Consider the following 22,404-nt stretch of genomic DNA (forward strand, 5'->3'; position numbering starts at 1 on the left):
CTTTGTATAGGCGCAGTTCTATCGCTACCTACGCCGGAAACTAGTTACTAAGTAAAATAAGCCAGCTACAGGTTTGAAAAGAATATGTTCGATTATACGGCGAAACAAACTGTATTCTAAAAAGTCATATATAGTCAAAGTTATCGAGTCATTATTGGTATAAATTTTTAGAAAGAAAATTAGTGGTCACACTCGATTAGTTGATTGAAGTACTAAACAAATGGTTTAATAAGTTGAACAAAATAGTGAACACAGAGCGTCCATTTCTTTGAAATGAATCAACTCACGGATTTTGGCTAAGGGTTAATAAAGCCACTTTTGCATCTGATTGGCAGTTTGTGGACTCACCTGTTTTTGCTTAGAAGTGTAAAGCATAACAATTTTTGTGCTTTTTTATTTGGTCCATTAAAATCGAGTTGAGTTATGCAAAAGTACTTGTCAATACAGCTCTGATTATACTTCATAAATTCATCTATTAAACAAGATTTTAGCAGAGGTGGCAACAGAGCTACAATGTATTCAATGTTCTGCAAATCATGTTTTACATTATCTTCAACAATATTGTTTTATTATATAATTATTACAAGCCAAAAATATTTCATCTTGGCATAAAGCTTTTATTAAAAACATGCATCGAAGTCATGGCCACCCACATAGTTTCAGCTCATATAATAGGACCAATTGATCTACTGCAGCACACTCAAACAAAGCATACCATGGTTTATGCAGCACACATTCATGTCTCTCTTTCCATTTATGGCAGTTTCCATGCTGACAAAGCTGCTTGGAATACATAAACATCCCGTAATTAATAAAGTAAATGCAATAAGTATATGTCATTCATAGATATATTGTTCTAACGCATATCTACTAAAAGCTTTCAAATTGGGAGTTAGATTGCGAGTGTAATTTTAAAAATGAATTAATGTCTAAAAAGCATAAGTACGCCAAGCCAACATTTTGAAGTTTTGTTTCTGGGAGTTAAAAAAATCATTGATCAATCAATTTTCCTCACTTTTCTCAAGTAAAAAGTAAACATAAAGTCTAATCATTAATTTAATTTACTGGCTAAAACTGCAATAGAAAAATTGAAGCAAATATTTTAGCTAGGTGAAACAATAAAAAAATTTATGAAACAATGATTGGTGATACCAAAGTTATAATTCTATTAAATAGTAAATGTTTTCATGAGTACTATAATAATTGCTTTTAGTATATTCAACACTTGTTCATAAATCTAAGCCATCGTATTGCTAGATGCTATAGATTAAAAAGAAGCTGTCAAGAAATCACTGTGCATCAGTATCAAGCGCACTTGCTCAGGCAATTACATTATAGTTTCAAACAGGGAAATATTATCTGAAGTGAAACACAACAGTATATCTATAGAAAACTCAAAATAAAAGATAAGTGTACCTCCATTCCCCTATCTTCCTCTGCGGCATAACGTCTGTCAGCTCTAGCTATAAGCTGTCTGTCTCAGACTTGGTAACGGTGCATCTTAGGTCGGTAAAACATGCATACAACGCACGCACAAGGCACTAACAACGCTCATACAAAACAAGTGGATACAACGCCAATACAAGTAATTAATAACGCATTAACAACAAAATGGTTATAATTATAGTCTGTTAGTAAAATAGGTCTAAAACATTACATAAAGTATTCTATTTATCATCTGTTTTAAAACGGGTCTAAAAAATTAAAACTCTTTTGTTTATGGCAACCCTGAGCTCTTTAGTGCGTTTTTTGTTGTTGCAATGCTTGTGTACGCGTGTTGTATCCGCAATGTTTGTGCGTTGCTAGAGCCTTGTATATGTGCTTTTCTAATGCCATGTATGTGCATTGCGGCATGAGTTGTTTGCATGTTGTGTGCATGTTTTACCGACCTAAGATGCACCGTTACCCCAGACTTTAATAACCTGATGCTCAAAAAAATTACTGAGTCGCTATCGCAGTAACTACAAGCACCATTACACTTTTGTTGTTCGTCAATAAAATGTGTCGAGCGAGTTATTAAATAAATTACCTATGTTTATTAATTTAGTAAATATTGATGCCAATGCGTTTTAATAATAGAGTAAAACTCCTAAATTTGAGATCACAGACACCGTGTTGTACGAGTGATAACATTTATTTTGACCTACATAAAAAATTTGTGCGGATGATTGGCTAAAGAAGAAATCTTATATTTTTTGCTGATATATATATAACCGTCCTTTCGCGTGAACCACTTGTTGCGTCAGGAATGAAGCACCCATCCGAATTTGAGCATTTTAAAAGATGGCCGCATTCAAACGATTCTATCGCTGGACAAGGTTAGTCTACAAAGACAAAAATGACATCAACTTGTAGCTGATGTTTTAGCCTTTTATTGACCTTAATTTCGATTGATCGTCCTTTTTCACACATTCACATCTTCAAAGAGATTGAAAAAAGCATGTTAGAGCAACTGTAATTCAGGTTGTCATTGGAGCATTAAAAGTAATTTCAATCATATTACATTGAAGTATGCAACATGTTTCCATCAATGTGATAAGTTCTAGTGAAAAAAAAACTCATCACAAAAAAATATTTTTATTACTAAACTATTTTTTCTCAGGAAGTTCAAAGCTTACAAGATTTTCCAAACAACCAGCTTTCTCTCAACTATTTTAAATTTTAGACATACTAATGTTAGTCATAAAGAGAAGACATGCCTCTCTCGTCTATAGCTCTACAGTAAGAAGTTTGAACTAAAAAATAACTTAATAATTCAACTGTGCTAACAACATACATATGGCAGTTTATCATGACAGCTCAAAGTGCCTTTGAAATCAGCTATATCATATATAGGTTATTTCATACAAACAGAACCACATGTATAAGTGAAACAATCATGACGGTCATAGTAGTAGCTTGTATCTCAAATATAAAACCATTAAGGTTTATTGGATGAATATTGTTTATATCCAGTACATACCTTGAGACACGATGTTGCTGATGCAGATATGGTGCAGATGAATTTGAGTTCTGGCTTATGATGTCAGCACTAAATACAGACTGTTCAGCACCTGCAAGAAAAATAAGGTTAAATGAACATTGTTTAGGACTTAACGTATTCCCAATCTGCTATAATTATAATATACAGAGCACCTTCAAGAAAAGACAACTCTCATGTAAAAGTGGTTGTAATATAAAATACAGTGCACCCTCAGAATACGATTACTCTGGTATACAATTTTTTCATCTTACAAAGTTGATTATTGTGAGATTTTTACCTCAGCATACAAATTACATTTCACCATACAAATTCAAGAATATTTTTGCCTGAGTTCCAATTTGGGAGTCGGTGTGCTTGTTACAAAAAGTCGAAACAACAAAGACACCGAAATGTGGTTTGCCGAAAATATTTTCACAACGCTTAGAAAAGACATGATGACTGATATCCCTCAGATCAGCATTCCGCGTGGAAAATGTGATTAAAAGACACAAGCGAAAACAAATATTCATCCTGAGCGTAATATTTCTTTTTACTATAACCCTTTATTTTGCATACGCAAATAACTACAAGTATCTATATGTAATTTGTTAGCTATGGAATCTGAGACCGATACAAATGTTAGAAGACGAAGGAAAAATGATTTCCAAGACAACCTATTTGGAGAGCATAAACAAATGGGTAGAAGGCACCTGTATTCTTAATATTGCCAAGGAATATGGTCGTAACCAATTGATATTATTATTGAAACAAGAAATCCATTAAATAATCGCAATCTTGAAACAATCTTGAAAGTAAAAACCTTTTACCGTACATACTGAATTCGGTACACAAATTATAATGTTGCATTTTATTGCAGATCTTAACCAGTACAAAACACTAAATACACTACAGTAACTGTTACTGTGGGTAAATATAGTTACTAAAGTTAAAATACTATTTTGTTACTAATTTTTAATATGTACACATTTTTATAAAAGTTTGACGGTTTTTACCTGGAGATGTTTGCATTGTATATCTACAATGGTCTCTATACCCTGATATGAATTGTTTACTATACAATGCCCTGCACCGGATCAACAAGTAAGACACTTGTAGAAGAACATGTGTTTAGATACATGAAAGAATATATTTTGAAAGTAGTTAAAGTTTTTTGAATCATTAAAATTGTTGCTCATACTCACCCCTATTGCAGGTAGGTTTTTGAGCCAATTCAGCTTCCTTTCTGATAAAAAAAATTTATTAAAATTTGCAGTTTCAAATCTGATTATTCATGTTGATTAAGTTTTCAATTTATATAGACATGTTTTAATGCAGATACATATATTTTTAGAAATAAAGACATGCAAGTGCCAATTTTAGTAATTAGTAATAATTCTTTCAGAAGCATTCTCTCCTGCAGAGTTTTATACCACCATGAGAACACCAGGTTGAGATTCTGCTTTTCTTTTATCCTATTTACTACTAACTGCACACATTTTTCTTTCTCAGTTGGGTATATTTTAGCACTGAAAATAATTGTATTAAAACTTGATGCCAGATGGCCGATCTGTTTGAAAGATGTAAAAGTTAGTCAGATGTACACAAAGGTAAGCAGATAAATCGAGCATTTAACGCAATGATACACTTCAATATATTATTTTTTCAAATGCTATGATATTGAAATTTTCATTTGGATAAAAGTGCAAACTAACACATGCTGTAACGCAATAGTATTTATCATTCCCAAAAAGATGTCCTTACTAACAACTAAATGGTTGCTATGCCCACTGTGTGTAGTTGCATAAAGTGACTATAACATTTTTCTGTCTGTAAAATGGTTACAAAGAGATAATTGAGAAAATAAAATGTTTCTATAATACAACCTAATAAATTAGGAAGGAGTACTGTAGTTCCATACTTTAATATCATACTTCTGTTGTTCAATAACCATTTTGAAAATAAAACTGGTTGATTTAAATTAGTTAAATATGCCAACATTGTTATATACACAGAGTTTTTTTGAATATTGTGGACTAGTAAGAAAAATACTGAAGGTCTAGAGAATGTGAAAAACACCAGAATACTAACACATCAAGACTTGCCACTGTTACTGTGTACTTAGTAACTAGCTAACTAGTTATCAATAGAGGTTCAAGCGTTATAGCCTTTATCTCAACTGGTATGGCATAAGCATTTGAGCCTCTACATAAATGTGCTGACTTATCTTTGACCCGAAGTCAAACTAGTTTCGAGAGCTCATCAAATTACTACTACCATCTTGACTTGTTTGATAAAGCCTACAACTATTCAGCTACTAAAGCAATTAGACAGCCTCTAAGATAACTAATAAAAGTATGATTAACATTCATTGTTTTTGCTACCCAGGCAGTTTCATGTGCCATGAAGGATCGGCAGGAGCCCCATAGTACATGAAGAGTAAGAAGGAGCCAAACTGTTCTAATTTTACAAAAGGTGTATGATTAGCCCAGCTGTCGGAGCCACATGCTAGAATGTTTAATGTCATGAGTTCAGGCTTTGTTTATTGCAACCATGTTAACCTCTACCCTCTAACCACACTCCTGACCTCTAACTGCGAATTTAGGCAGATTGATGTAGTTTTTAACATAGTTAAGATTTCTGTAGATTTTACTTTGAACCAACAAATGAAGCTGTTGAATGTCTTCATTCAGGGTTTTAGTTTGACTTTCTGATAATCAGAATAAAAAGTACATGGTAGTCTGTCACAATAGAAGGATTTACTTGGTATATTAAAAAATCCTAAATTTTTCAGTTTTAATAAGAAATAGTTTATGGCATGAAACAATTTCTGACTAAAAGTAATTTACAAATAGATTTTACTAGCGGTTCAACACTGGCTCTTAGTTGTTTTAGCTGTTTTTAGTTGTTTAGTACCTTGAATTAAGAAGTATGGAAGAATCAGAAGTTAGCATTGCTGACTCATGACTCATTAACAGATGACTGCAAAAAAGAACAGTAAATGTCAAAAAAATAGTTAAAGTAATCTTTATGGTCTATACTTTTATCAGCCAAGCAGTAAAGAAGAAAAACATGTAGACTCGAACATAGAAGTAGAATTCATCTAGTCAGACAGCAGCGTTATTTCACAGACAGCAATAAAACAAGTAACTCATGAATGGCTAATTAGAAGAAAACACTTGAAGCTGTCAGTGAAAGCTTCTCCTACATTGCGTGACACGAGTTCTTCATATCCATGTATAAATTCATATATCTTGAAGAAAAGTAGGTGCATCTATTGGTAGATACCTGCTGTAACTAATATTAGTAGTTATTCATTGAAACTCCAAACAGAATTGTCAGAACAACTTGATGTACAACAGAAGATAGTTAAAGTATTTCTAAAGCCAGGTGAATACCTTGAAATGAGTCCTATTTCATACAAAAGCAGAGCGGTTAAGATAGAAAGAAAACGTTGTGCTGTAAATCTATGAATGATCTATGAATGTAAAAATGATCTATGAAAAGGTGGCAATTAAAGTTAGTACGATCAAGAACTTGTCAATTAAGGCATATATAATTCCGCTAGGCTAAGAGCTTTGCCTTTCTGATTGACTGTCATGCTTGACTGTGTTTAATTGTCATTGGTAATTATGAATTGTTATTGGTAATTGTCATTGGCAATTACGTGTAATTGCTTATTCCTTAGCATCAAGCCGACAACCACCGTAGAATTTGGATTATAGTAGCAATTACATCTGAAGAAAATCTCTGCATTCTAAAAATATCCAAGACTGATGAAGACTGGTGAAAACAGATAAATTACTGTCAGGTCCATTTTAAGAGCATCAGATGATAATATTTTTACATGGTTAGTGACTGTGGCATCAACACCAATCCAAGCTAACTTCATTCTTGATTCACCTCCGACATTGTTCTCGTTTTGGCTTATCACCAGTAGTTATTAAGAGTTATAGAAAGCATATAAAGGTCTCTGTAACACTAACTTTGAGTGAAACCCAGTCAGCTGCTGTATTTGAACAGAGAAGCATACTAGTGTTTACATGTTTAGTAAAGCTGTGTAGAAAAGATCTGTTTTATCAAAGCCAGAAACAGATATGATAGTTTTAAAACAAAGTCTGTATTTGTTTAATTGAATGCCTATACGTTTTTCTCAATATCTCACTTATTTATGGAAAAAAAGTAACTTAGACCTACATAATCCTACTCAAATAAACAAATAATTTAACTTTCTAGTGTATTTGTTTTCCGATAACTATTATTGAGATTAAAATCAGTCTAACCAAGAAAAAGCGCTAACATATTTCTAATGATAGTTGTATCACTTGTTTAGTGAATGAGATTGTGGTATGAATGTAAAAATGATTAACTTCTGGGAGTTGAGGGAGCAAACCAATCTAAAGAAGTTTCAGTTTTTAGGTTTCTTCAAAATTACTCCTTAAAAAGAACACGGGTTCATGATGTCAACAAGCTGGACACTAGCAGCAAATCAATAGCTCCTAAACTTTTAGAGCCAGGCAATAAGTTCTACTCTACGAGGTGAATTATATTTCATAAAAATAATAGTTCTGCTCATGTTTTGCTACTTAAAATACTGATGACAGTTAATTAATTGTCTAGGCTAGAGGACAAATTAATGAAAGAAACAATTTAATCGTGAAAAATTTAATCGTGAACTTAATCAGACTTGGGAGAACAGTTACAGTAGATTAGAAACACAGAGTCTTAACCACCCCCATGCCCATGCCATGACTCATCTTAATATATGTTTAAGAAAAAAGAATCTATAGGCCTACATATATTTTTGTAGCTCAAAAAGGTAAATTGGAATTCATACCTGCATCCGTATAATAAATATTTAACAGAAACATTTTGTAGAGCCATAGGTTACTTCGACTAAGACTGAGAAAAAAATGACTAAAAACTGGTTTCGTCTCTACTGTATTTAGTTAAAAGAGACCATCTACTCAGACAGAGACCAAAAGAATCAAGAGACACAAGGCCATGGAAGACAGACAGCGGACCTTTACTAGCAATCATACATCTCATGCACTTGCTCCACCTTCAACTAACTGCTTTCCTTGCTTGTCTTGCTTTCCTTCAGCTAACAGTGTTTGTAGTTTATTAGTTTGGTGAGTCTTGGTGCTCTTTTAATCGTATTTTATTTTTCATAATCTCATATTGACTAGTTCACTGTCATGTTCTGTATATTCTTTACAGACAGCCAATTCAACAAACTGGTATGTATAGCTAAAGAGTGGCCTACAGTATAAGCATAGTAATGGAATTGTATGTGATTAATCTGTGTTTGTAATAGATGGTTACTACCATAGCTATTACCACTAGTATGTGTTGTACTTCACAGCAACATGAAATGCATGGTATGACTAACATAATTATGTAGTATCAAATATTTAACATGTTTTCTTCTACACAGCTGGGTAATGATGGCTAACAAAAATACTTACAACTGGAAATTTTGTCATTAAAAGTTTAAATTCTCAAACATCAATTACTTTTTCTGTTCATAGCCTGGTAAACACATGACAAAGTATGCGGTCTTTCCATAGTTTTTACAGCCCAAGATCATACATTTAGGCACATTAACTTAGTGTTTAGAGTATAAGTTTTTATTTCAGATATGGGATGTATGAATGGCCATCATTTTGTGTAAGATATCAAAATATCTCAAAGAAGAAAACTGATTTATTCTGAACGATTCATCGCTGTTGATCTGATTATGTCAGTCCTAGTGATTGCAACTATCGTACAATTATTTGACAGCCTTTATCTCGTTATAGCAGCATTGTGATTGAGTTTCCAAGAAGACCATTCATTTACACAAGTTATACAATGTTTAGGGATTTATTTATATTGGTAGTCATTGCTGACATGCATTACTATGAACTATGTCTAAAATGAATGATCACATCTTGTGTCTGCCTTCAAGGTTTATTCTCAAAACCAAAGTTGCGATTAAGCTTCCTGCAAACTATGGGTCATGTCAATTGTGTCTAAAGCTAAAACGTACACTTTGGCGAATGTTGCATGTCACCAAATTGTGTTTAGCAGTCTTTAGGTTTTGACGTCAAACATTTTATTATAAAGTTTCTACAAAAAAATATTTTTTAGCTCTATAAAGTCAGTATTCTACATGTGATTGCTATATGTGCAGCGTACATTACTCCAATATATTATGTTACTTGAAGTTTAAAGCGAATGTTGTATTTGCACGCGACTTTACGCCAAAACCATAAGTGTGAGGTCAACACCCACTCACATTCTGGTGCCAGAGGCTATGGAAAGAATTTGAGGGAACACTGCTTGTTGTCATGAAAGACAAAATGAGAAAGCCTGGCAGACCATGACCCGCTAGGAGCTAAAGAGATCCATGAGCTCGGTACAGAAACCATGATGACACTGAGTGAGGGGGAAAATGAGAAATTAAAAGAAATACATGAATATGTTCGCTTGCATGCAGATAAGACCTATAGGGTGATTGCAGACCATGCAGATTGCCAATTAGATGAGCAGACCATACACTTGGAGAGCATATTAGAGTTCTGACAATTAGTCAACACTAACAATATGGACAGGAGAGAGCCAGCTCTAGTACTGTAAGCTCTCTGCTTCGTGGAGTTTAGAACAATTTTGAAAACAAGAAGGAGCCATATGTAATAAGACTTAATAAGCTTCCTTCTATTTAGGTTCAAAGATAGTTATAAGGACAAGAGGGATCCAGCCAACATAAGCTCTTCTTTTTGTAAGATCCAATAAACTAAAGATAATTATAACCATATTACAATGCCTGCTAGTAATAAAAGAAAATGTGTAAAATTTGGCTTGTCTTTCACAGTCAAATCAGTAGACAAAGGTTTTGAAATGTCTATCGAAAAATTTGGAAGGTGTCGTGTACTAAATAAAGGATGTACCCAAAGTTGAGCGCATCGTAATTTTGATAATTTATCTAAAGGATTTGGCTGCTACAAATTGCTTAAAATTATAAGAGATAAAGGCAAATATGTTAGATGTAGTACCTTGAAAAGTTTGTTGAAAGTGGGCAAAGTGGGCAAAGATCAAGTGACTGTAGAAATTGTTTCATTTAAGTAGAGTAAGAGAAAACCAGTAAAACAGCATTACAAATGATTCAGAAAAGTCAAAATCTAGAGTGAAGAGTCAGAGGAAAGCCAACTCGTGTTATTTTACTTCAAAAAAATCAAAAAAATAAAATCCAAAAAAGCGTAATATATTTCGGAGGAAAATGTATGTTCAAACTTTTGCAAGCCAGCACTAGCGTAGAAAACGGGCTTATGAGGGACATTAATGTGACATGAGTGACAGCTGATGTTGCTGTCAACTACAGTTCAGGTTTTAGTAGCTACAGAGGGTTAAAGAAATTCCCACCCAAGAACAATCGCTTAGAGAAGCATAGAGAGACAAAGAGACAATGTTTAGAATGTGGACATGAAAACCAATTTTCTTTTCAATGCCCTAATTGAGGGCTACATACAAAAAATTGTTTCAATGGAAATAGAAATTTTTGCAATGAGGAAAACCTACAAAGATGTGCTTTCCAATCTAATAGCTACTCACCTCAATCTTGAGAGCCACTAAAGCAACAGCCGCAAAAGTCTGGATGCCACCTCCGTGGTGGTAAGGACAACTGCCTGCAAAGTTTCCAGCCACTAACCAAGTCTTTTCTGTTGCTTCCAGCAGTAATATCAAGACGAGGTTTCTGCTTAAAATAAAACCAAACCAGTTGATTTTTGCATTCTCTGCAAACGTTGTGATTGAGAAATAGCAATGGTGAAACAAAAGTTCAGTACGAAATAACATGTTTTGTGAATGCTGAAGATAAACCTATGCTGAAGTTACCCAAGTTTGATGACCTTTGTAAAACTGTTGAGAAGGCTAATACTACTGAGACAGTCACATTTTAAGTAGCTCAAAGCAAAGTGTTGAGATTATTATTCATAAAAAACTGTCAATACTGAAGCCCCTTTAAGCAACACGCTTGAGGTAACCAAATCACTTCCTGTAGTTTTAAGCCATGAGAGCAATGTAAAGCTTGCGAAGACAGTAAGGTTTGATATTTTTATAGTGAATAACTGGCAACCGTGTGCATACTTTAACAGACGAGTTGCTATACCAATGTGCACTGGAGCATTCCTTTTGCTCTTATTCCATAAGCAATTAATTAGTCATCATAAATCATTCATGCGTATCAAGCTAGTTCAATGAAAAACTTACTTGGCACACTTTGCTGTATAGAACCTGTGAGTGCTCAAGCACCGATGGTCTGCAAAACAAGCTGTAAGATTGCCAAGTTTCTGTTGCCGTCACTGCCATCATGAACACTAGCTCATATCACTGCAGTGCATAAGCCATCTGCTATTGCACTCAGACCTTACAACCCCTAATTGTTACAGTATGAAGTACAACATACCACTGCCAGATCTTTTAAATGAAAATCACCAAACATTCTGATTTCCTAGGTAAAAGTCAGACAAGAAAATGCGATTTCATTGATCAAATCGTGTCTAAAGATATATGCTACGGTATGATGAAATGGCATGCGACACTGCACGGAAAGCTCACTTCTGTTAGTTTATTGTTTTAAACAGATAACATAGCTGACCCTGTGTACCATACTAGTTTCAAATGTTGCACTGATTACAAATTCACTGCTTACAATTCTTTCATGTATGAGACTACGGTATTTAAGAGGGATTGTGATACTAATAAGGTAGAAAGTACCATTGGTGTAATGGGTTATTGTACTTACCTTTTAAGCTTCTGCACCCTGTGAGACAGTTCTGATCTATTATAAGAGCTCTATGCAAAGGACGACTGCAAGTACCTGCCACACCAGACTTTTAATGAGAAATTCCAAAACAGTTGTTAGATGGCTGACCGGTGTGAGTTTAATAGATAAAAAGTAGTTAAACAGAATAGTGAGTGGGAAGTGTAGAGTTGTCAGGAAACGCATGCTAAAGTTGCTAACAGTTCGAGACGTACCCGTAGTACATATCGAATGCTAAGGGAATGGTCACCAATTCAAAAGTGAATGGCAAATTGCAAGCGCTTGAGTTGAGAATTCACAAAAAATTACAATCATTCATTCCGAAATTCATTTCGCAGTAGCTGTCAATCTGTGCGACCACTAACACAGCTAGCAAAAACCTCGTTAGAATGACAACCTACGCTAGTAGGTATGACACTTATTGAATCACGATTACATTTGCTTTCATGCCAACTTGACTCATAAATTATTGTTGGTACAACCTTGCACAGCTATTAAAAACTATTCAGCGATAGCTACAGATCAATGATCAGTGGAGTGCCTTCAATTGCAAATATCACCGGCACTAATCAATCAGTTTTTAAATGAAGGGATGTTTTTAAACATGTAGGAAGGTGGGAATGTGGGAAGGTAGGGCTAGTTGAGACAAAAATCAGTTTTTTTGCAATAACTTTTAGGTCATTGTGAATAAATATTATTAGATATGTGCAAAATAACATGCCACATGTTGCTCAAATTGTTCATTGGTCAATTTGGTATATGATCAAAAAATTCAATTTCTGTGGGCATTTTAGTGGAGGACTACTAGCTGTCTCAACTTGCCCCGGAGTGGGGTAAGTTGAGACAGACACTGGGGCAAGTTGAGACAATATAAAGTACTATGAAGAAAACAATTAAATTTGACCATATATTTGGAACTAGAATATTACAACCGATATATTATTTATATTACACTCAAATAATATACAAATGCAATGTTGCAATGTCACATCTCTGTGCGTGATACATATAAACAGTCTACTTCTTAACCATGTCCAGATCTACTTCAAAGAGAAGTTTGTCTCGAGAACGAGAAGTACCCGGGCAAGGTCGGGGGGGGGGGGGGGGGTGACAATATGAGCTTAATGGCACTAATGTCCATGACATCGATGTCCTGCTCTTTTGGCCATACGAATCCTACACCTAGTCTTTTGAGAAAAGTGACTTCAGACACATCTTCGGGGGTAGAAGTGCTTAGTATCTTTCCAACATCGTATTTTTTCACTTTTCTGTTCAGATATCCTGCAACCACATAAGCCCCCTCTGTTATCGAGTTTTTTTCTACCTGCATTTCCTCAGCTTCAGAAGCACATGATGAAGAGTCATCGAGAAAGACTTGCTCGTCATCTGATGATTCGGAACTGCTTACAGCCACTCTTTGTCACTTTTTTATTAGCGTGACTGTTTGACGCTTTTTCTCCTTAGCCAAACTCTCTTGTTGGATTCTCTCTTATTTCGGTGTATTTGTCAGCACCGACGTCTCACCTCTTCTCCTTTCTCTTTGCTTGATGCTACCTTGGAGTAAGGCCTTATCATTTCAGGTGTTACTTTAGATATTGGCAGTGGCTGATCCGAAGTAAGTAGTAAAGTGGAAAAACTACACTTTTACTGGCAGGTGTAAAGGTGCAAGCCTCATACACAACTAGAGCTGGACGATAGGTGACAGTGGCTGGCATCAAATCAGCCTCTGTGAATTTATCGGGGTCATAAAGAAAGATTCCTGTCGCTCTAAATCCAGAGATAGTGTTTTTAGGTGTCTGGGATCGGTGTAGAGCTTTGTCAGCAAAGCCAGTTATTTGGTATAGGCTGATTGTCTTTCTGGCATTGTCCAATATCCAACCATTGCGGGCGGAAAGGTAATACCTACAATTAAGACAACATTGTGTCTAAAATGCATCATAACTGAATCTGATAGCGTCAAGAAATATTGGCTCTATAATATAGTTATATACTTTAGTTTCAATAGACCTGCTTTTTTAAAGGTCCATAGACAGATTCGTCTAATGGTTGAAGATGGTTGGTCACATGCGGCGGAAATATGAGAAGCACCACGTTGTTTTCTTTCGTCATTTCAATTGCTTCATAGGACAAATGGCTTTGGTGGTTATCCAAAATTAACAACACTGGTGACTCCTTAAATCGTTTGCTGAAGCTGATGGAATGTGCCATCCACTTATGGAAGTTTGAAGCTGTCATCCCAGCCACTCTCATGAACTAGCCCTAGACTGCCTGGTGGAGAACTGGTTTTATATGACTCCAGATTACGCTCAGTTTTGCGTGGCCAGATATTGTAGGTGGAATTGAATTTCCATCAGTGCTTATGCAACAAGGGAGACTAAGATGCCTCTTTCTCCAGAAGTAACCTGACCTACTTGCTTCATAGCTCTAAGGGCAATAACCTTTGGCGGTACATGAACTGCAGTTAATCCAGTTTTGTCCATTTTGTAGATACTGTTAGCAGGGAAATTGTTCTTGCCATGGATTTCGTTGAGATTTTCAAAAAGCTTGCCAACTGTATGTTTGTTAAATGCTGTAGATCTGGCAAGGTTAGTTGCCTCCGGTTTCCTGAGAGATAATGCCGGATTCCGTTCCATAAACTTCAAAAACCAATCTTTTTCTACAATTTTCTTTTCATTCCTAGACTGTGGGACACTGATATTTTTAGCAGATACAAATGAATATGAAAGGCGCCTTGCTTCTTCCATCGTCAATCCATGATTCATGTGAGCAGACGTTATCAAATATTCGACAAGCTTTGCCTCTGACGCAGCGTCAAAAACCTGGTGTGGAGCAACGTAGCCTATATTTTTGTTCTTTTATGAAATCTAGACGAAGCGGATTTGTTAACACCTGCATTTTTTGCTGCCTCTCTCAAGCTAAAATTGTCTGCAGTCATTAAGTGAATAGCATACTGAAGCTTCTCATTCGAATTTTCGTTACCTCTGTCGGTCTTCCTCTTGTAGCTTCTCACCATGTTTTCTGCCGATCTGCAATGAACATGTTTGACATCTACATGTAGGCCTACCTACATAACATTTACATTACAGTAAAGAGATAATACTACATGGAACATGATTATAGTCAAATGGTGCACTACACTAACAAGTTAATTATACATGGTACTGCATTAGGGGCAAGTTGAGACAGTGTCTCAACTTGCCCCACCGACGCTGTCTAAACTAGCCCCCTCACTTCTTTTGATGACTAAATTGCTCCAATTTAAAAATGCTTTTTCATTTAAATCTATAAATTTGGTGATTTATGGTGAACATCCAGAACTAAAATGTTGAACTAAACTCAGAATTCAACAATATCTGTTAATGGAAATATTTAGAAAAATTGCTCAAAATTTGAAAATTTATTCTTACCTGAAGTAGAGTTATCCAATATCTCCGTATCCAACATAGATAACACCAACAGGAAGTGCCTTTTATTGAGTAAAAAAGGCAACTCTCGAATATGAAGCAAACTAGAAATTATGGGACTGTCTCAACTTGCCCCTTGTCTCAACTAGCCCCACCTTCCCCTAGATGTTTCTCCAGGTTTCTCTACTAACACGGGCAGCTGAGCTTACCAATTGGCTAATAATATAGTGAATGAAGTAAATGACTTCTTGCCTAGATACGGCAATTTTCACTTTAAACAAAATTGGATATTTTTTGTTGCATAATAGCTATTTGCACAGTGTTCCGGAAGTGTTTGCCAATGTGCACAAGTGGGTTTGCAACGTTTTAAACGAAATGCATCATAGAATAAAAAAAATTTTTCAGATAATGGTGAAAAAATTCAATGTGAAATGATTATGAAAACACAAAGATTTCTATCGCTCTAAATCAGGCCTTTAACATGACTAAAACTACTCACCATGAACCAGTGATTGAGAACAATGAGGAAAAGCGTGTAGAGAAGCAAACTGTTGACTCTCAGTTATCTGATCCATTTCTAATTCGTTCCCCTGAAATCGAAAAAACCCAGAACTTTGCAATCAGCCTCACAAAGTCATGCAGGTAGACACCACAGGCAAAGAGCAGTAAGTCAAACAAACCCAATATTTCTAAATAATACAGACAGGCCATCGGGCTCACATGTGGAATGGTTGAAGGAAGTAGTTGTCAGAGTTGTTCTGCTTAACCTTCTCAATCAAAACAGCTAGCTTTGCGTGATGTGTGTATATGAATCAACGATAAGCGCCGAGGTAGCCTGTGTGAAACAATATGTTTTTACCGCTAGTGGAGCTCAAATTTCAGCTGTTGTGAAATCCCATTGTGATGTTTTTGGGTTACTGCATGTGTAAAATGAAAGGAAGTTTGAGCCATTAGGTCAGTAGTATAGGAGAAGTTTACATACAAGTATTAGTGCTATCAAAAAAATTAGAGCCAAGCTATTGGTTATACTGGAATGCCACTATCCTTTGATACTAGAAATAGACCATTTGAGACACATAGAAACACTTTGCTTAGACTACTCAACAAGTAAATCGCATTTAATATCATTGTCAAAAAAGAATGCCAGCTCACCTACAATAGCTGAAGAGGAGCCGATTTCCTTGCTTGTCCTACCTGTTCCAACAAACATACTTTTTTGGCATGCTTACACCAGTCATGAAGAACAAGTCCCACTGACTGAAGACTTTCAACCACCGACTTACGACTCAGTTAAGTGATGGTGATACCAAAACATCTTCTGCTTCTGAATCTCGCAAACATACTCACAGATACAACATACAAACCAAACAATATTTTTCCTCCCAATAAAACTAAATATTTTCACTGCATTGGGAGCATTGAAAATAGTAATGCGAGCCCATTTCTTTTTTTTTATTTGTGTAGCATTTTGTAGTGGCAGCCAGCTAGGAACCAACACCAAGCGGTTTGCTGGCCGGTCATAAGTAGTGGCATTGTACAACAGCCAACTGGCTAACGGAATCAAGTTGTAATAAACAAAATTGTTAAGCTCAGTTACCCTGGCGGTACATTATCATTTAGATACGAGAGAGCGAGTCACGTACACAAGTTGCATCACAAAGGAAGATGGAGGAAACGATGAGCAGGAGGTGGAGGCTACCATTAAGAGAAGCATAAAAAAGGAGCCAGCCTAGATCATTCCAGCAGAGTCATAGTGCACACACACTCTCTGCATGCATGCTTATTTTTATGGCATTGACATTCATGTATATCTATAAATATTGTACAAATTCATATAAATATTGGTAGTTAACACTTAGCGTGTTCGCTGCTTGACTGTCCTGTGAAGAGTAAAATGAACTGTGTAAAGGGAGTATAAATACTGTTCTTTAACAATATTTTTCTTTGCTTTATTAAAAAGAAGGAAACAATTAAAATCAACAAATTTTATTCATTTGGTAAATATTCAAAATTGATATTTAAAAACAGCGGCCTGTAAACTGTAAACTTTGGTTTCTTTCCCCCCACCTTTTCTTGTGGCATTGATAACAAGCTTGATGTTGTGTGTGAATGGAGTAGTTTTCATGTATCTATGGTAGTGTGCTGAAAGCGGCAAATGTTGACAGTGGAAGCGCAAATGTTGACATGCGCGCTTCACTCTTTTAGATAGTAGAAAGAGTGACTTATCTTACCGTAGGTCGTCAGTACTGTACAACACTTCAGTTAAGTTGCTTATGTTTTTCTACAGCTGCATGTGTTACATCATTGATTGGACATACGCAGCAGCCTCATTTTAAACAGCAGTTGGGTGCTGCAAGTTTAGTTTACATTGGCTTAACCTGACCCTATTCCAGTCTAAAATAGTAATATTCATTAATAAGTTATCGATTTTCCACTTGAAAAAATATAGAAGGAGACTGTTATATCTTAGACAAAACAGAAATACTTTTTTTCATATTGTAGTAGGAATAATCGGAAACCTGAACGGTATAGTAAGGTTTCATTTAGTTAAGAGCTATCCACTTTTATGGTTACATATCTCAGAGGATTACTGTGCATGACCTTTTCAAAGAGCTCAAGGACATCACATAAGAGCATCACAAGCAATGTGTCATCGGCAACATATTTAGTATATGGACGCATCAACATGTTGTGATATTCATTAGACACGCAGACACTAAACCTGATATTAATACACAAAATGTATAAGACATCACATGAGCTAGAAAGACCTTATAGGTGAGAGCACCTACACTATCAATATTTCTTGTTTTCGTTTCTCCTCATCTTGAAACAGCATTCTCGGCGTTTATCCACATTTGACCATTTCCCTGTGACTCATGCCTTCTCAAAGAGGGAAGGTGTAATTTATCAACATATTTCAAGAGAGAAAAGTGATTTATTCCACATGATTCATCAGTGTTGACCTGAATATGTCAGTTCTAGCAATTGTCACAACTCCACCTTTATTTGACAATAAATGTTTCATCATTGCAATAAAATTTCAGGGGAAAGCCAGTATTTCACAAAAGCTATGCAATGTTTATGGATTTATTATATTGGCAGTCATTGCTGCCACGAAATGCTATGAACTATTTCTAAAATAAATAATATCATCCTGCGCCTGCCGTCAAAGTACATTGTTGAAATCAAGTTCATTTAAGTTGCATTCAAGTTAGAAAGAAAAAATATATTTTTTGGACTTATGTTTTGTGTCTCATATGCCAAGTCATGCTAGGAAATGCTTATGTTTTGACATCAATTATGCAAATCTAGCTTTTATATAAAAGTAGCATTTTTAGCTGTATATAGTCAGTTTTTTACATGTGATTGTTATATGCGCAGTGTACATCACTCAAATATATTATTTTACTTGAAGTTCGAAGCCAAAGTCTTATTTGCACAAAATTCTTTGTGGCGTCCATGAGTGTGAGGTCAGCACAGCCTCACATTGTTGTGACAGTTCAAAGAATAAAACTCGGAGCAAAAGCTGAGGATTTGAATATTTTAGGTCGCTATTACGAAGGTTAATATTTAAGCTATTTCTTTCTTTTGTTTTCCTTTCTAATTCTACTCCATGGGTCCAGCGATTCGGAGATTTACCAACTCAAGTAGAAGGTTATTGACCTTACAATATGGCTAAATTATGTAATTTATGTACCATACTAGCTAAGTGTCTGGCATTCTTTGGGTAATTAAGAAGGTTCTGCATAGAAAGGTTTCTAAAGGTTGGGGTAAAATATTAATACTCAATGAATTTGAGTAACTATTAAATTCTAGTATCTTTACTATCATAAGGGCTTTATTATGTCTTAACTATATATGTCTACTTAATGTTTTCCATAACACGAGCTATTATTATAAACTAGGCCAGCATTTGGTAAAAGCAGCTATGAGCACTCATGAATTCGCTATCTCTGAGTGTGAAATGGTGATAGCAAAGCGTGAAGCTATTAAATATTGACAGGTGTATAAGTATCTGCATAATCATTTATTGTTCATTCAGCACCAGTCTGCAAATCCTGAGAATCCAAAGTTAAGTCCAGTTTTAGGGGAACTTTTTCTTCCAAAAACTTTGTCACTCAGACACATGTCAGGCAGACCAACAGACAAATGACAAACACATAGATTTAATATTGTAGGCTACACATATGGATATATACGGTTTTAATTCTTGATGACTGACAGTCCTGCCAGTTGTGGTACAATTTATACACTTAGTGGCAGTTTTGCTCATATAATCCTTCATATAGATCCGTAACGTTTATCTGAAAGATTTTCAAATGAAAGGGATGATTGCACTTTTTTGATGATAGTAATTGTTGTACAAATAAAAAATCAGAAAGTGCATGTCCGAAAGACACGACTGAAAAAATAATAAAAGACATGACCGAATGTAAACTTGTGGACTCATCATCTCTGGTTTCTCTCAACCTTTAACTAAATATCGACAAACATTAACAGGTGCTGGCTTCTATGGCAGTTTGGCAATTACAAATAAAAGTCTGTTTATTTCTTAGAAGCTACCAAAATTTTTCATCTTTTCCTTTGCTCTTCTGGCTAGATGTCCATTGCTGACTTATCAATATATAATTTCTCCTGCTGTAAACATTGAAGGGCTCAGAACTTCAGTTTTCAATCAGTGACTCCTTTTGAAGCACCTGCGCAGAGTGTCAAGGAAAGTTGTTAGGATGTAGGCAAAGGTTTATGATATAGAAGGCTATAAGCGTTGCTATTTATGGTTTCACCTATTAGAGTAATAGACTTAACTTCAAATCATTACTAATACAAAAAAAACCTCAATTCACTTTCTACGCAGAAATTATTTCCATTTGCTTCACTATTTTGGAGTTATAGCCTCGCTAAATATGAATATATAGTTGTTTTTTACTATCTTGCAATTATTTAATAAAAAAGCATGATAAATAAGAGACAGTGCATAAATAAAAAAGAGGTTATTATATCACTATCACTACTAGTACCCTGACAGTCTAGTATATTGTGAGAGATTGTCAAGTGTAACAATAAAGTACGGAGGATAGCTGCTATTGGATCAATTATTTAATGTGCTTTGAGTGGTTGCTTGGGGCAGATGTTAGAATGGAAGGGCGCCAACGTTAATACCTCATGTAGAAAACCCATACAAAGCAATATGTTATACTAAGCCCTATTATAACTTATATTAATAATTTGGCAGATAATTAGTAATAAATGATACTATATCAGGTCTTAAAGTCGTGACCTGAAACTACATTAAACTTACATCTCAGCTAAATTTTTTTCATATATCAAAATATGTCTGGACTTAAAAATCCTTACAAGACTTGCAGTGACTCAGTAAATGTGATGGTAGTAAATTAAAGTGATGCACAGACGTAAATATAAGCTTCACACTTTGCTATCAAACATCTCTGGTGGTCCAACCATAATGTCAACGAGCTGAAAAACATCAATCTTAAAATCAGATATGTGCAGGTGCTTGAAGGCAAGCACATGAGTTGAGTAGTTAGTGAGACAAGCAGTTGTTGGCGGAGCAGAAGGCCTCTATATTAGAATCAGTATATCTTGGTACATGACCAGCAGAGCCTGTCGAATTACAAGAGAAGCACTCACTTGTGATAGACTACACTGAGCGTGTCAATAATAATTTTTGCTATAATTACAGCAGTGTCAGCTTGCCAAAAGCCATAGTTGAATGTTGATAGAAAAGAATGCATCATGAAGGAACCTGAGACTGCCAGCCTGCAAGACCAACCCCAATTACTGGCAAACCAGTTGCTTCCCATGTGTTAGAATTATTGTGCATATGCTTATTCACTTCCATTTTATTTTACACTCTTGTCAACTTTTCACAACACACTAGACTGCCAGGGTACTAGCCTTTGCTACAATGAAAGTGTGTATGTCCATCTGGCTGAAGTTACAGCTAGAAGTTGGGATAAAATATTGCTTCATATTAGGTTCATGCTCGTCCCATTCAACTTAGCAACTGATCAATCTAACAACTGCGCTTTTCAACAACTTTCAAACATTTTAGAATAATTGTAGACATACTTATTCTCAGTGTTCAATTTTGTCAACTTCTCAAACTGAAGTAGACTGCCAGGGTACTAGTCTTTGCTATAATGAAAGTGTGTATGTCCATCTATCTGAAGTTACAGTTAAAGGTTGGGGTAAAGCATTGCTTCATACTAAGTTGACGTGTCGTTCAGCCTAGCAACTGATCAATCTGATAGCTGCCCTTTTCAACCGCTTTCAAGCATTTTAGAATAATTGTAGACATATTTATTCTCAGGGTTCTACTGGCTCGCCTAACGAACTCTCACAGCACGCTAGACTGCCAAACTACTAGTGCTAATAAAAACACATTTCACCATTTTTTTGGCTCAGACTCTTTCCTCATCGAAATAAACAACAGTCAGGTCTAGCTGGTAGACATCATTAAAATTAATCTACCCTGACATACTTTATGAAAGCCATGAAGAACATAGGTTGAGTTCAATCAGTAAGGTTGGCCATGGCTATGGGCCTGAGTCAGCACATGATGACTAGTATGAACTCTCTAATACTCTACAGTCTCTCCTTGTGTACAAACATGATGTTTCAAGCTAGCTGAAAATAGACTGAGTGCCTAAGGAATATTATAAAAGATATAAAATTATAAAAGATATACGAGGTGACTACACATGCACAGTGTTTTGTCTGATATCAGCCATGTACAGATAGACCTAAAGAAGATAGCAAGTTACATCACCATACAGCTAACATAAGATATTCCCAGAATTATGACATCTACAAATCCCATCTTTGGGATTATCACCATTACATGAGAGCCCACTCATTCCTCTACTAAAACAGTTAAAAACATAGCATAGGATGGTTCCAGTTAATTATTAAAAGCTAGTAGTTAGGACTCAGATTAAACTCCTAAAACAGTGCCTCACACTCGATCAGCAACAACATCTAGACGATAAATAACAAACTGTGTCATGCGATGTTTGAAGGTCCGCATCTGGTACCAATCTACCCCACACCAAATATTAAAAGTAAAGGTTAAATATTATGAAACCTTTACTGACGGAAGAACATCAGGACGTAGCCAAGAACCCCCAATATTACAAGACTCAGGTACGACACATATAGTTTCACTCCTGGACACCAAGGCTAACTCTTAACCAATATAAAATGATGCATATTCA

General features: G+C 35.5%; 2 long non-coding RNA genes across 3 annotated transcripts in view; one reads left to right on the plus strand and one right to left on the minus strand.

The window, feature by feature from the left end:
• LOC137398840 (uncharacterized) overlaps window positions 1–21,449 on the plus strand; it is a 78,235-nt gene extending 56,786 nt beyond the window's left edge. The window contains exon 3 of one of the 2 annotated variants that reach the window (XR_010979023.1): window positions 20,871–21,449. This is a non-coding gene — a long non-coding RNA (uncharacterized lncRNA). Of the gene's footprint in view, window positions 1–17,402; window positions 18,565–20,870 lie in introns of those variants that run through there. The other variant, XR_010979022.1, reaches the window with a different exon arrangement.
• On the minus strand, window positions 6,636–11,084 carry LOC137398884 (uncharacterized). Its single transcript, XR_010979038.1, has 3 exons — window positions 10,835–11,084; window positions 10,553–10,697; window positions 6,636–6,716 (listed from the first exon to the last, which is right to left on the minus strand). It is a non-coding gene; the product is annotated as an uncharacterized lncRNA (long non-coding RNA).
• Window positions 21,450–22,404: the final 955 nt, after the last annotated feature.

This window comes from Watersipora subatra, chromosome 6 (assembly GCF_963576615.1).
Source record: "Watersipora subatra chromosome 6, tzWatSuba1.1, whole genome shotgun sequence".
NCBI classification, from domain to species: Eukaryota; Metazoa; Bryozoa; class Gymnolaemata; order Cheilostomatida; family Watersiporidae; genus Watersipora; species Watersipora subatra.